Source organism: Dipodomys merriami, unplaced genomic scaffold, assembly GCF_024711535.1.
Source record: "Dipodomys merriami isolate MVZ:Mamm:240054 unplaced genomic scaffold, mDipMer1.0.p SCAF_20, whole genome shotgun sequence".
Lineage (NCBI taxonomy): Eukaryota > Metazoa > Chordata > Mammalia > Rodentia > Heteromyidae > Dipodomys > Dipodomys merriami.
The window spans coordinates 2,830,313-2,844,973 of NW_027203382.1; the positions used below are offsets into that span (position 1 = coordinate 2,830,313).

Genomic DNA, 14,661 nt, shown 5'->3' on the forward strand with positions numbered 1-14,661 from the left:
ACATTTTCAGACAAGTAAACAATGTTTGTAATCAATGTTCACCCATGTGTTGGGCCCTCTATCATTTTTTCTTCATCCTCTTCCCTTCTTAAAACAATTTCAACAAGTTTCATCATTCCATTCTCATACATGCAAAATAAATGATGTGGGCCTTATTTGTCCTCACTCACTGTCTTGGTTAGCCCTCCTCATTCCTATTGGTGACTAACCCACCATTTAACCCTTTTTTGCTTTCCTGTCAGTGGCATTTTTTTTAATTTTTATTTTTTTAATATTATTTTATTTTATTTGAGAACATACTGTACAGAGGGGCTACAATTACATGGGCAGGATAATGCATACATTTCTTACCAAGCATTGCAGCCTCCTCCTTTGTTTACCCTTCACCTCCCTTCCCAGCTGTCAATGGCATTTTATTTAGTGTGTATTAATTATATCAGAGGCTCATTATAGTATTTCATACATGAATGTATTGTGTTTTTCTCAGAATAATCCTGTATTGCTTTCTTTCCCATCCACCAGGAGTCCTCTATTGATCAATAGTTTTCATTAAGGTTCCTTATGTCATATGCATGTCTAATTGCACTGTATTTTGAAATTATTCTCCTGCCATAAGAAAAACGTTTATAGTCACTGTCCCACACAGAAGTCATTATAAGGACGGTTTAGAAAAACTTTAACCACATATAATTTAGCAATGCCACCGCCTGAAAGTGAAGGCATGATTGAGGCAGGTCACTCAGCATCTCCATGTTATAGAGCTCACATTCTGTCTCTCAGTATCTTAGGTTTAACTTGTGATTGCCTGAAATATATATTACACAATGAAGAAAGGGATATGCTATATACTAAATTAAGGATAAATTATTATTATTTTTTTATATTCTTAAGCAAAGATTTTAAAAATAGAAGTCTTATTACTTTCTTCTTACCACTCAGTCTCTGAGGGGTACTTGCCAATAATACAAGGATTAACATTATCTGTTAATAAATAATCCATAAATAATAATAATAATAATCCATCAATAAATAATCCATACTTTAAATAATAAGTTTCAGTCACTAACATTTGTTGTCTTTGTTAATATAGTGGGCCATAATATACAGTGGGCCCATTATATATTGCTTTTGCATAGCTGTGACCAAATAACTAATAAAAACAAATTCAAGAAGGGATGATTTAGTTTGGCTCACAATTACAGAGAGTTTAGTCCATGGTTATTTAGCCCCAAGCACTTGAGCTTCTTTACTACATTATGGATAGGAAGCAGGAAGTTGACAAGTGCACAAGACAATATACCCCAAAGACCTGTCTCCAGTGACCTTTTTCCTCCAGCTAAGCCCACCTCCTAAAGCTCCCTCAACCTTTCAAAATAGCACCAACAGAGGGGGACCAAAAAGAGTGAACACACAGTTGTGTGAATATATCATAAGGAACCTCAGCACATGAAATCCCGTGTTTGAACTATAACAAGACACATTTTAAAAACAAAAATAACTGGGTGTGAACAGATTATGCCTAGAATCCTAGCTACTCAGGAAGCTGGAACCAGGAAGATCATAGTATGAAGCTAGCATGGTCAGTAAAGGCTGCTAGATGCCATTCCCAATTAAACAGCAAAATGATGGACTGGAAGGATGGCTCCAATGGTAGAATACCAGCAGTAAGCCAGCAATCCTAGCAAGAGCTTAGGTATAGAGTTCAAGACACAGTACCAGCACAAAAACAAACCAGCCAAAACAAACAAACAGGAAGAAATGATAGGGAAAATATTTCCTAGAGATCTTTTTCTGAAATATAAAGCCAACTGAGATGAAAAGAAATCCATATTACAACATTGTGCTGGGTTATAAATATGTAGGCAAATGAGATATCTAAGCAGACCATATAAAGTTGACCTTCTCAAAATATTGCTAGCAAATCTAAATTTTATTTTCATGTGTGCAAAGACACATATTCTCTCAGTGTATGTTTATTAATTTTAAAACTATCACACCATTTAATATATTTGCTATTACAAAGACATTTTCAGAATATTTTGATTCTCATTATTCTTGTTAATTTATATAAAGTCACATTGTAAACTCGAATTAGTGACTACTGTACCATTGTTCCTTCTCATTGTTGGTAACATATATAAAATCATTGCAAACCCTGAATTAGTCACTACTAGATTTCTTAAGTGAAATCCAGAGTTCCTACAAGCCTCTAGTCACATTTATATTACCCAATCATATGCAACCTGTTTTATGTGTGTTTATGTTGAAAGCCACCTCATTTAAATGTGGTTGTGTAATTCTATTGGACTCACAGCCTACAGTACTATAACTCATGGCTGAATGAATGTTATCTAATACAAGCATTTTCTGCATGAAGAGAAGCCTGGCCTTCTTGCACTTAGGAACACTAGACTGCATTTTAGTACTACAGTTTGAGTATTTTTTTAAAGTGAAATCATTACTGGCAACAGTAACAACAAAAAATTGAAAGTGAAAAAGGAAACTATGACACTAATTAGAAAATTACATTCATTGTATGAAAGATGAAATCAGAAGGCAGGGTATTGTCTTGCTCAAGCTCAGCTGGGAACATGGGTGGTGAGTAATATTCCCATTATGCACATGTTCATGCATGGCAATGAAAACACTGTGAGCACCCATTTGTGGATTTACAGATAAGTTTTAGAAAATAGTAAGTTTTAGCAAATATGGAATCCACAAATGATGATTAGTACCTACCCCTTATAAAAATGAAATACTAAATTAACCACTAAGGAAGTGAATTACAAGAGCAGGTTATTCTTTCATGACCAGGTTCAGCTAAAATAGGAGGAAGGTATGATGATAGAAATAGCAAATATATATTCAGTTTATAGGATTATGTGAAGCACTCAACAACTTTTAATTTCAACAGCCACTAAAACACTTAACCCTACTATCCCCATTTACAAACTAGTAAAGAAATTAGATTCAGCTCACTTGGCTACTAGTTAGCTGAGCCAGAGCTCAATCTAGACTCTAAAGCCAGTGCTCTTGTAACCTTTTGTCATGTGGCTTCCTCACTTAAAGCTGAGGCTATGATTTATAAAGCAATTGATAAAAATAAAAATACATATCATTTGTGGCAAGAACTCAGATACATTTTTAATAACATAACCTTTTCTCAGGTTCCTAAAAATATTCCACTTAAATTATTAATTTCAATCATGAGCCGTCATGACAATTCTTGTAAACTAAAACATGAAAAAAACAAAATACAGACTTACAGATAACACAGTACTTTCTTGTTATGTTTATTTAGGAATACACTTTTGAATTTATAGCCTTTTCTCAAATGAAAATTAGAAAGTAGGTTGTTTTAGGAACACAGATAAGAAATACTTATAGCTTAGAACTATGATTGGTTCTTCTCTGTATTTTCTTTTTTCATATAAAGAGAATCCTATCTTCAGGTCATGTGAATTTCTTCTTCATTCTTCTATATGCCCTTGTCCCTAAGAGAATACCTATACACAGTATAGGTACATGACAAATGTTAATTTAACTAAAAAGAGTCATGTATATCCAGGAGTTATCTCTGTGAAACAGAGATATCTCTTTTAGCATTGTTTTTAAAAACTGGTTGAACTTTCTACAGGGTTTTTGGTAATTAGTCTGTAAATTAGAACTTTAACTACAATTTTCAAAAATGTTTATTTTTCCCCTTGCATTCTCTAATCTACACCATCCTACCTGCTTGTAAAGATATTTACTACTCATAAAGTTGGTCCAAATCTTTGGTGATAAATAGGTTTAAATGATGCTCTTCCAAACTGCTACGATGTTTTAAATCTCACTTATCATATTCTTGTGAATGTGAAGGTGTGACTAGTTCCTTCTCCATGAAGTGGAGGGTGTTTGGAGGTGATCATAATGGAGAAGAGTGCCAGGAAATGTTGCTCGCAAGCTACATCCAAGTGGATTGGACAGTTTGCACTATATTCTGAAAGTCATACCGAACTCATTGGGAAGCTTTAATCAGATGTGACACCCTCCTGGTTACATTTTTAAAGATGCGTCTTTTAAACATGGCAACATAAATCATTGGCTAGGAAAGATTATTGGCAGAGAAGCCTGAACTATAGGCATTATTTGGTCTCCTGAGTTGCTAGAGAATGGGTAGCTTTCTGGAAATGTTCCACTAGGAAAAAAATATTATGAAGATGGAAAGTCATTTACTTTCACCCACCTGGAAGACTTCCAGCTTCCTTCTTCATCTTCAAATGTCCCAAATGAGTTGTTTCCCAAAAGAATGTTTCAGCACTAACAAATTTTGTCTCTTTCCTGACCGTCTTGGCTAAGTTACAAAATATTACTGATGAGGAAACTTGTTTCAGTAAATGTGGGGTTCCAACCACTTATGATAGGAAGAAGCAGTGATGAAACATTGACACACTATTGGCCAAGGATATTTATTACAAGTGTCTCACTCATGCTTCATAATTTCACTTTTTCTCATAAGGAAGTGGAAATGCCTCTCTTCTTGAGTAGCAGCTTTTTGCTACTTTAGGTCTACCACAGGTTATGCATGTACTGGGTGTGCAAGACATCTAGAATATCTTATTTCATTTACTCTGCCAAACAATATTATGATCTATAGAGTCTAAGCTTTAAATACTGAGAAAGCTTTAGGTCAGGTAAATACAAAGTGCCATGGTTAGGACTTAAGTCTAGGCCCATAGTCCTAGGAAGTTCCTCCAAGCTATACTACCTCATAAACAGGTACATACAACCATATCAGTACTAGATACATGTGTCAGATAGCTTACATTCAGATATTCTTGTAAATCTAGGCAAGAATTTTTTTAACATAGGCCTTGGTTGATTCAGTTAAATAGCACCTAGGATGGTTGACTGCCACGGCCATTGTAGGATTAAGTTATAAATGGTCAGAGATCAATTACCCATACACAATGGGCAAAAAAGCCTACCTTGCAATAAATATGAGATTCCATAACTGGGAACACCTTTGCTCTACACCTGTCTATCTGGTACAGTGATGGGCACAGTGATAGTTTCTTTAAGCCAAGTCTAAACAGAGAAACCAATGGCATATAAAGGTGTGACACTTTATGATGCCCACCCTGAAAGCCTCACACTGTCTGTGTCAATGAATAGATATGTATGGATGACAAATTTTTGCCAGACATCACAATAGCATTGAGTTTACTATTGGCAAAAATGGTGTCTCCACTCATTGAGCATTCATTTAAGTGAGATGTATAAGAAATCCAAAACCTCACTCAGAGTAAGGACATAAGCTGTGAAGTGATATGTGACCAGTACTGGGGATGGAACACAGGGCCTTGTGCCCTCGGTTCTTTTTGCTTTTAGCTTGTTTTTCAGATAGGTTCTTGTGCTAACTTTTGCCTGAGCTAGCCTTGAGCTCTCATCCTTCTACCTCTGATCCAGAGTAGATAGTAGTTCAGGTAACTGGATATCACACCCAGCCAGATGATGGCTTCTTCAAACAGGATTTCCCCGTAAAGGTTTCTCAAAGAGTGTAACCTTTGGCCAAAGGCCCAAACTAAGAGGCCAGGCAGTAGTCTGAGGAGTAATCCAACCAGAGAAAATAACCAACTCTAACACTTCCAATAGGAAAGAGTTTGATGTTTCAAGAGAAGCAGCATCTAGTACAGCAGGAATATAGAGAGAAAAGAGAAGACTTATTTGAGAAATGATTGGAGAAGTGGACAAAATCTTGCAGGATATGAAATGTGGAGTTTACCTTACAAACAATGGGAAGTCACCAATGGGTCAGAACTTATGAGTGGTGTGATGCCTGTACCAGGTGAATAACAATCCCCACTCCCACAATTATGTCCACAATTTAGTGCTTAGAGCCTGTGAATGTATTATCTTACATAACAAAAAGACTTGTCCACATATGATCCATTAGAGGTGTTGAGATGAGGATATTGTCCTAGATTATCCCAATGGACCAGTGTCTTCTCTAAGATCCTTACAAGGTGGATGCAGGAGTGTCAGCATCAGAAAAGGATGTGATAAGGGAGGCAGAAGATGAAGTGGTCGGGGCTGTGAGCTGAGCCTCGGAATTAAGCAGTCTCTAGATTTACGTATGGCATAGAAGTCCATTCTGGTCTCAGTCCTAAAGAAGGAATATGTCTCTACCAATACATTGATTCTAGCCTGAGAAGAATCTCAGACTTCTAACCTCAGAAGAGAGGTTAAGAGAACTAAGAGTTGTTCTTTTGAGCCAGTAGATCTGTGGCATATATGTTACAGCAGCAATAGGGCACCGATGCATTGCCTGTGACTGCTTAAAAAAGAATAGTTTGAAGGAGTTGGGGGTGGAGCTAAGAGCTAGGAAAAATGAAATTACAGTAATCCAAAACTGACCTTGTAAATGTAACAGTAGCACCAGAGATGTGAGATAAGGAGACATACAGGAAATGTATTTTGGAGACACGGCTGATTGGACTTGCCAGATTCCCTTAGCTCTTAAACCACTCTTTGTTTTGGCAGGAATTGGAACCCCTGGGTACTATTTGGCATGCTGGAGCCATCACTCTTAACAAATGCTGCTTTACTAGGTGACTGGCTTGATAAATAATTACCAAGTAGAAGCATCCAGCCAGCCCCCAACCCTATCTTATAGCCCATAATGAACCAATAGAAAGTCAAACATTGTAGGAAAGCAAGGTCAGTGGTGGCAGCTGTTGTAAAAGTAGATGACTTGGAGATAGGAGGATGTGCTCTGGCAAGAACTCTAGGCTACACAGAATTTCCACTTCATATGAAGTGAGAATGATATTCTGTATAGTAGAAAAGGGAGCAAAGTAATAACTTCTTTACCCGTAATCATCTGTTAACCTCTGTTAGTAACATTTCACACTGCCTCCACTCTACAGGCCAGGACCTTACCGGGCTGGCTGCAGGAAAGCATTCCCATGTGCAAGATTTCAGGGTATGGCCTCTACCTAGTCTTCACACTGCAGCCCACCACAGCTATCTAAGATAACAGCTGGAAGATGGAAGTGAAACAGATTTGTAAGAAAAGAGGAGAACCCGTAGGAGACCAGCAGGGCAGCCTTTGCCACATAATGGCAGGCCACGTAAGCTTCCTGAAGAAATGGCTGACAAGCAAATATGTCTTGAGGCTTGCAGCATGGTCTCATTTTTGCCAATTTTCTGGGATGTTACATTTTTATGTGCATGCCATGTACTTCTCCCCTTCTCTGAACCCACTCACGTTCCCCCAAAAGAAACTCCTAGAGCCTGATCACCAAGGCTTCTCACCACAAGGGTTCTGCATGGTTGAGGGAGGAGAAAAGCTATCTGCATTTCCAGCAAGAACAAAATGAGTCCCTGTGAGGAGCCATAATTGGGGTTTACCAATGAGGGGCTAAGCTGTGCAAATGAGTCTCAGAATCTTCTTGTTGCTGTCCTGTGCCTGGGCTCCAACTCTGAGTCTTGCATACAGCTGCTTTGTTTTCTCCTACTTTGGGGTCCTGGTGCAGCCCAGGCTCTATCACAGAACATGAGGTGCTGTGCGTCACTGTAACTGAGCTGATCAGTAAGTCTCGTGTTTTCCTTGCCTGGAACAACCACAACAGATGATGACTCATATATTTGTGTGTGTGTGTGTGTGTGTGTGTGTGTGTATGTGTGTGTGTGTATATATATATATATATATATATATATATATATGAATGATCTGTAGATGAATACCTTTTGTGTCCACAATGAAAAACAAAATGCTTAGCTAAAAGACCAACAGCGATGTCCAGAGTTCATAAGAGAGCTGTCCTCTCACTCTCAAATAACTCAACCTCATCCCTGAAGTTTATGTTGGGAAACTGTTCATCCCACAGATCAGAAAGGTAACTGATTGCCTGAAGAGAATGACACAGTGATGAACACAGAGGTCACTGAGGACAGTGTGCTCTTAGTTGGTTACATACTTTCCCAAGGCAATCCTTGCTGCAGGCCTGCCTGCTACATGCTGAAAGGCATGTGCTTCTTGTTCCAGCAATTAGTTTTGGTCTCTCTGGCTTAATGCTGTGTCTAGTTGTTCTGTAAGAGAAAAGAAATGCTCAGCCTCAGTGCCAATTGTTTATATATATTTATTCAAGAAGAGCTATGGAAGCCATATATATTTATATTCAATTATATAACATATGAAATAAGATATTAAAATACACATTAAATATATATTAAGATATGCAGTAATAGTTACATATATAATTGAAGGGTGAATATATTTATATATATAATATATATAAATTGAAGGGTGAAAGTGAATCATTCCTTGCCCTCAAGTTAGCAGGAGAAAAGGAAAGAATGAAAATGAGAAAAACATGACACATACACTGCAGTGCTCAGGAAAAAAATGGTTCTTTTTTTTCTACAGATGTATATTAGCCATAATTTTGAGGGGCCAAGGATACAGAGGTAAAGAACACAAAATATCTTCATGTTCTTGTAGGGAAGTCCTTCATCACACCAGTAAAACTCTATATAATTTTTTTGTTATTAAAAAGTGTCAAACACAAGAGCACAGGATTGAGATGGAGGTTAGCAGTAGACCTTTCTGAAGAGGTAAACTCTGAAGGACAAGACAGCTCTATCTGTTCAAGTCCTAGCAAAATTGCAATGCAAGCAGATGAAGCAAGTGTGGAGGCCAGGAAGTGACCCAGTCTGGGAACTCCGGGAGACAAGATAACTTCCAAGAACGGGTACAAATGGCACACAAAAAAGCACAGCACTGGGAAAATGTGAATTACATTTAGCTGGAAGCAACAATGGATTCAAGTCAAAGTCTGGTGAAACCTGAAATTCACAAGACAAGAAAAGGCTAAGTTATTTATGGAGATCCCCTAAGGGCAACTTTAGTAGAGACTGTGTTCTATAAGCAATTTAGAGTAGTGGATAAGAATGTGCTGTAGGAAGATTTCTCTGGCATTAGTAGGAACTGCTTTCATCTCTGACAAACAAATACTTTTCTGAGGTTTCTTATTTCCTGATAAATATTTATCTTCATGACTAAATTTTTTGGTAAAAGGCTGAGCTATAAAATAGTTTTAAGTAGGCCTGGCAATACAATGTTTGTAGCCCAGTGCAAATGGAACGTGTGGAACTCTCATTCAATATGCAGCTTAAAAGCATTTTCCCTTCCTCTACCCACCACCTCTGTCTTCACTTGTCATGTGTTTTGCATTTGGGAGTTTATGATGTGATTCCGAGGGCAGAAGGTTGTCTGTCGGTCAACAGCATACCTTCATGAACACCCGCTATACCTTAAACCCCTGCATCACAACTAGCATCCTGCCAAGGATGGCAGGCTTCATGTCACTAGACAAGAGCCACAAAGCAATCAGTTGAGACAGTGCCAGGGAGACAGAGAGGAGACTGGGAAATCTAAAGCCCACATCAACTGTGACTACAAGTATGTCCATCACAATGCATTGTTATTAAAACAAATTCAAAACATAATTAAAAGGTCAGCAGAAAGCTCATAGCATTCTATCTGTGGAGCCTTGTATTATGGCAACTGTTGGCACCCCTGCCACCTGCCCATACTTTATGTCATAGGACAAAATAACTGCATGTCAATATAGATTTTTTTTGGCCTTCTCAACCCAGTGAGTTGCTACTGTATTTCAAAAACACTGGTGCCATTATAGCTGTGTAAAATGTGACCACTGGGGAAACTGAGTGAAGAGTTCATAGGACCCCTGTCCATTACCTTCAGCCCTCCATATCCTTGGATGAAATTATCTGCAGAGAAAAAAAAGTTTGAAAGAAATTATGTCTGTGGCGATAATGTCTCCATGCATGGCATTTAGATTTTATTAGGTAGTATAAGTAAACTAGAAGTGATATAAAGTACATATTAGAGTTTCCATACATATATACATACTACATCATTTCTAAATGATGTAGATGATATAAATTCCAGATTTTGGTAGCTACAGAGGATCCTGAAACTGATCCTGACAGATAGGAAAGACAAGGGTTTTTATTTTCTTTTTTGCTTCCAATGAGCCTAAAACAATTTGATTTTTAAAAAAAAAAAATAGGCTTTCAGGCATGTGATGATCTTTGAAAGAAAGAAGGAAATGTAAAGGGGAGAAAAAAGAGAGGGAAGTTAACAGGAAGGGAGAAAAAGAGGGAGAAAGGGAGAAGGGAGAAAGGGAGAAGGGAAGGAAATATTTGGAAGTTAAATTAATGCCTCTTATTGACACACAGCTGGACCCAGAATGTTATATGCAGCTTCATCTGGAAATGTGAACCTCAGCCATGAGTTAGAAAGGGATAAAAGGAGAGTAGAAATTTTCACATTTCAAAAATTAGAGAACTAGCCAGTTTCTTTCTGATCACACTTCCTTTTTTATCTTGTCCAAATCTACCAAATAATCATTTACTGTTATTCAGAACACAGAAGGAATCCACTGTCCTATGCTTTATTGGGTTGTAATAAAATAATTGCATATAAAAAACATAATTCCAAAATTCTGAGAGAATTCATGATGAACTCTGAGGGAGACCAGCAGGTACTTCAATTATCAGTTTAGGGAGTGATATCCATGGCAATTAAATAAATGAATTTCTCACATACCATCTGTTTTAAAATACTTGTTGATTTTCATCCCTGAATTTTTATTTCATTTATCGATACTTACCACATTGCTTTATGCTTTGCTTAGTGTTAAATTATTGCATAATACTATTCCACATTTACCTAAAAGTAGAATGCACAGATTATATGTAACCCAGCATATATAAAGCAGCCTGTGCAGCCCTCTAAATACAATAGACAGAAAATGAAAGGTGGCCATTTTTGTTGCTTTTATGTTCTACAATATTTTCAATAAATCATGGTCTCCAATCCTAAAATGTGTTGTGTCTCAGCTACAAAACCAGAGCAGGGTATCTTGAGTATAATAAAAGAATAAAAGTATTAAAACACATTAAAAGAAAATACTCAACAAAACAATACGTTGGAAATGAACTGTACAATTTGGAGGGGTTGGGGGAGGGAAAGAGAGAGAAAAATGAGGGAAAGGGGTAACAAGTTCGACAAGAAATGTACTCACTGCCTTACATATGTAACTGTAACCCCTCTGTACATCACCTTGACAATAAAACTAAATTTACAAAAGAAAAAAATATTTTTAACAAATATTCAAGAAGTAAAAAAAGAAAACACTATTTAGCTTTGAGGTTCAACATGTTTCTGACTGAAAAGAAAATATGTCAGTTATTTTCTGCTTCTGTGCAAATGTAGAACAGAATAATAACTGACATATTTTCTTTTCAGTCAGAAACATGTTGAACTTCAAAGCTAAATGGTATTTTCTTTTTTTCTATTAAATACTAAACTAGCAGATAATTATAATTTTGAGATTTACAAAGAAATATCTCATTAGAGTTTAGCACATACATATTTTTCTACCCACTGTGTTTATATACCTATCTTTTGATGAGAAGAGGTTATAACCTGAGATTTTTGTCTTAGGAATAATAAGCAATACTCCAGTTTGCCATCCTCATTTGCTTCCTCAGAGAAACAAGAAAATCAAGAACATGGTGATTGTTAGGGGAGTTCAAGGGCTCATATATCAAGTGTTTTATGAAGAATTTTCCAGAAAAAGTAACCAAATGATAATTACTAAAACAGTATGTTTTAAATATCCTCTCCACAGAAAGTAATAGGTGAGGTAATATATGTTAATTAATTTGAATTATCCATTCTACAATTCATATATATAATTATATATGGAAATATACATTATAGTTACTTATTTAGAAACAATAAATTTTAAAAGCCATGTGAATAAAAAATGGACAAAGGAGTTGAGTAGAAATTTCTGCAAAAAAGTTATACAAATTGCCCATAAGCACATGAAAAGATACTTGTGTCACTAATCATTAGGGAGATGAAAATCAATGCCACAAGATATAACCTCACACCAATTAGAATACTCATTATAGGAAAAACTCTGGAAATATTAGAAAGAATGAGGATCTGATGGTTAGAATGGACAATGGTACATTCTCTATGAAATGAAGGATAACAGATTTTTTTAAAATCCAGCATAAAATTACTATACAATATATTTGACAAAATGAAAACCGGTATTTGGGAAGTTATTTGTACACCTGTAGTAGTAGTGTTCACAGTAGGCTAAGCATTGACAGAGAGGTGACAAAAAGTTATATATATATATATATATATATATATACACATATATAATATGTATATATGAATATATACACACATGTATGCATATAGTGGAATATCATTAGTCTTAAAAAGGAAAAAAATCCAACACAACCTGTAACATAGGTATTCCTGGATCGTGTTACATTAAGTGAAATAAGCTAGTTACAAAAGTGTAAATATTATATGATTCTACTGTATCAGGCACTTACACAATCAAATCTACAGAGATGGAAAGCAGAATGGTGGTGTCTAGGGCCTGGGGTACAGGGTCTGAGGAATGATGAGTTATATATGAGCACAGAGTTTTCACCCTTGAGAAATGAAGAGGGTTCTAAAGGGAGACAAGAGTGATGGCTGCCCCTAAAATGTTTAAAATGGTCAATTCTCTATAATACACACTTTACCACAAGTTTTACTTTAAAAATTAAAAATTGAAATTTGTATTAGCTCCCTCAATTGGTTCCTTCACAAACATTTATGTGATCAATACCCATGATCTAGTAAAAAAGAAAAAAATAGAGATCACTGTGCTGATCCTGAGTTGAATTCCTCTACCCAAAACTGTCTTAATCTCACAATATAGATAAAAAATACTCTGTATCTCAATCTCAGTTTTCACATCTACAAAATATGGACAACAGCTTATATTACAAAATCTTGATAAATAATATTATTAACATTAAAAATGTTAAAATATCTGGCAGGTACTTGGCACTTAAGAAACAAATTATTCGTAGCATCCTCATTCATCAAGATGGCCAAAGCCATCTTGAAAAGTAGCATAGCATCAAGCCTGTTGTACAGTAAGTGTTCACTCTAAAACATATTGCAAAGAAGATCCATACAAGACAGCAACTGAGTCTGTGGGTACAGTCAGACTTTGTAAGAAGAGAAAGTTTGATGATGGATGTAGAGAAATTTGAGCAGGTGACATTGAAGGGTGGTTACAATGTGAATGAAGGAGAAGAGATGGCAACATGAATTATAAGGTGATCTTGAGCTGAAGGAAGAAACTGGATTTGTAAGATCCTGAGATAATGATAAGTATTAAAGAAATTTGATAGACATGGTAGGACCTGATGATAAAAAGGGATTGGGAGACAAAAAGAGAGCTTTGATTTTGGATATTTTCTCAATGTATCCATCTGGGTCTATACAGAAGACAGAAAAACAATATGAGTCTTTGGTGTAGCTCAGTGGCAGATCCCTTGGCTAGCATGCACCGGTTCTAGGTTCTATATGCAATACCACAAGAAAACAACTAACACAATGTTTGGTGTGTCAGAACTAACTGTGAATGTATATGTGTGTTCATGCATGTGTGCATGAGCAGAAACAGAGGAAAGCATTTTAAGGAATTGGTTTATGCTTTGATAGGTCAAGTGAATCTAAATTATTCAGGCAGGCAGCATGGAAACCCAGGAAGAGGTGACACTGCAGCTCAAGGTTGTGTTCCTAGAGGGAGTCTGCAGGCATAATTTCTCCTTCTAGAGGCCTTTAACTGACTAGGTGAAATCCATCCAAATGGGGGAGGCTAATCTGCTTCCTCTTAGTGTACTTACTTAAATATTAATCATGTCTGAAAAGCACTACTACAGCCACACTTAGAATAATTTTGAACTAATACTAGGTGCCAAGTTAGAAAATTAATCATCATACAAAATTATTTAAGCAGAACATTTTTTTTTATTTTATTGTATTGCAATGGTGGTGTCAGAGGGGTTACAGTTACGTAAGTAAGGTAAGGAGTACATTTCTTGCCAAACATTGTTACCCTTCCATTGTTTTCTCCCATTTTTCCTCCCCTCCGAGTTCCCCCACTTTCCACCCCCCCATTGTAAAGTTCATTTCCAACGTAATATCTTGTGAGTATCTCTGTTGCATCAGGTCATCCTTGGTCCTTTGTCTCATCATTTGGTTTTCCCTCTTCCTTTCCCCAAATCAGATGAAAGTATATATAAGACACAGGCTACCAAAATAAAAAACAGTGACAACAGGTGACAAACCAAAGGGAAAATAAAAAGAAAATGAAAGAAAAGAGAAACAACCTCACGCAGTACATTGAAAACAAAAGCAAAAACAAAAAAAAACCCTCTTCTTTCCATATCTTGGAGTTCATTTCAATTAGCATCATTTTATATGGTCGTATGTACATAGTTTTTGAGTTATTGTGATCCTCAAGAAGAGGAAATTCAATACAAAAATTACAAAGAACAATAAGATAGCAATTATAAGTATACAAGAGAACTCTAAACGATACCTCTACGCAGAAAATGCATATCGAAGAAAAAACTAATTTGTAATGGGGGCACAGACCTCATTGGAGAAGTTTGGCTTAGCTTACTGGGACATAAATATGACATACAATGGGCTTTGGGTAAATGTACTTTAAGAGAGATTAAATAGAAGTATGATGTGGATGTTTAAAAGGA

The 14,661-nt window shown here is 36.4% G+C and overlaps 1 protein-coding gene across 1 annotated transcript in view; it reads left to right on the top strand.

Moving 5' to 3' along the window:
• Positions 1 to 14,661, top strand: part of LOC138832857 (uncharacterized) — a 111,712-nt gene that overhangs the window by 73,409 nt on the left and 23,642 nt on the right. The gene's annotated exons all lie outside the window — the stretch shown is intronic.